Raw genomic sequence first — 2,158 nt, forward strand, 5'->3', positions numbered from 1 at the left:
ACACGAGTCATGCCTAATGCTAGGAAAGAATGCATGCATTTTTTCAGTGCAGGTCCTGTCATTGACAGTGTTAGAAAACAACCGGGGGTCTAGGGTAAAGGGGCCAATATAAGGCCATGTAAGAAAAAAATAGTATTTTTGGGGGGGATTTTTCATATCCAGCCACATTTGAAATTTAAAGAGTGCATTCAATTCCTCATGAAAAGAGGCATTAGATGATATCAAGATTGATATTTTTTTGATTTTGCCTCAGCACTCTATTTGAAAAAGCGTTCTGAGGGCTTTTTAGAAAACAAAGACACTCAAGCCCCAATAGTAGTACACTTTTTAGCAAATCAGATGTGGACACCTAAGCAAGATTTCAAGTATATTCTTTTTTTTTTGTCTCTCTATTGGGGGTGGAGCCATTTTCCTTTTGGGGGGTGGTTCCTTATTGGCCCCTTTACCCTAGTGTATTTTAACCGGTTGAAATTATAAAATCCCGGTTAGATTTTGAGCTTGCCTTCAAGAAAATCGGCAAATTTACACAAGTTTTAGTGTAATTACCGACAAAAACTTCAAATTTTGACATGACAACCGGGAGAATTTCAAGTTTCTCCTTATTTTGATCGGATAGGAAAAATGTATTTGTCTAGCCCTGCAGGATGCGGATTGTCGCTCATTGGCTACGAATTACGATTTTCACTATCACCATGGACGTACCTCACCCTTCTCTACCTCCTCCTCATATGAGGCCTAAGGTTAGGAATCCATACACTCCGCTCAGCTATCCTAAGGACTAAATGACACGGAGCATTTAAGAGGGGGGGGGGGGGGGGGGGGGGGGGGGGGGGGGTGAGGGGATCAATGGATGGGAAGCTCGCGTGCAGCCGTCCAAGCGATGCCCGTCGTAGATTCCTTATTAAAACTAAACTCGGACAGGGGACCTATTCGGGTTTAGTTCTAGGCAAATCCAGGTTTATCATTTATAACACCATGTAAAATGGCTTTGTTTTCACATGTGCACGGACGGGCGACGTGGTTAGCTCAAGCCTCAACAGGTGTTGGGGTGCGAGGTCGTGGGTTCCGATCCGGTCTCCTCACCTATGCCGCCTTTTTTTGGGGGGCTTATCCACCTCGAGATGCTCGTCACCCTTTTGCGCCGTCGATCCCCTTACCCACCCCCACGTGCGTAGCCGTGTCACTTAGTGTCGTGACTCAACCATCCTTCTATTGAGCCTCGTGTCGTTCCCCACTAGGCCATGCCAAAAACCTTGGAGAAGCGTTTTCTTTCTCCAAAAAAAAAAAGCTAGGATATGAATACTAATGTTTTTCCAAGTGGTACCTTCTTTAGGTTTATCTTTTCATTAGCCAATGTTTATCGACATACATGACGAGTAGTACGTAAAATCATGATAGTCAAGCATGCGCTCAGGTTCATGCGATTGGGTGGGAGGTTCAATTAAATCGACAAAAACGTATTGATCAACTACATTGTCATCCCTATGCAAACATTTACGTAAATGGCGTACATGAAAAACCAGATGAATACAAGAGTGCACATGTAAAAAAAGGTTGTAGGCCATATCTCCAACTCGCTTGAGTATTTTGAATGGGCCACAATATCTAAGAGAAAACTTAAGTGCAGGACCAATTTTCAGATTTTTTGAATACTATGAAACACGTAAAAATATATCTCCATCTTCTGTGAGCGCGACTTACCGATGTTTCTCATCGATATACTTATTGTCAAAGAATCTAGTACTTCTATGTGATTATAGTGAAATTAATTTATGAAAGGGGAGTTTTCCTTTAGAGGATTCTTTAGAGAAAAACCAAAGATTGTGCAAAGCTGATTCCATTGCATCATTCACACACTAGAACATCAAATCATGCACATAACTTAAAGAGAATAACACAATTAATATTGACAACTTATTCATGACAGGATTTTCTTTGAGTTGGTCCCCCCCTCCAAAAGATCTTTGTAATATAATTCTCTCAATGAGAGTTTTGATTACAACACAAGCTTGTGCTCTTGTGGACCTTTCCTCGAATCAAGAAGATGATGAGCGTCATGTTCCATGGTGTAACCCTCCTTCCCAAGCCCTAAACACCCCAGCGAGGAGAAAGAACTACGAGGATGGAAGTAGATGAGAGTGATGAGAAGTATTTTTTC

The sequence above is a fragment of the Adiantum capillus-veneris genome, chromosome 4 (assembly GCF_014529385.1).
Source record: "Adiantum capillus-veneris isolate H3 chromosome 4, ASM1452938v2, whole genome shotgun sequence".
In the NCBI taxonomy this organism is placed as follows: domain Eukaryota; kingdom Viridiplantae; phylum Streptophyta; class Polypodiopsida; order Polypodiales; family Pteridaceae; genus Adiantum; species Adiantum capillus-veneris.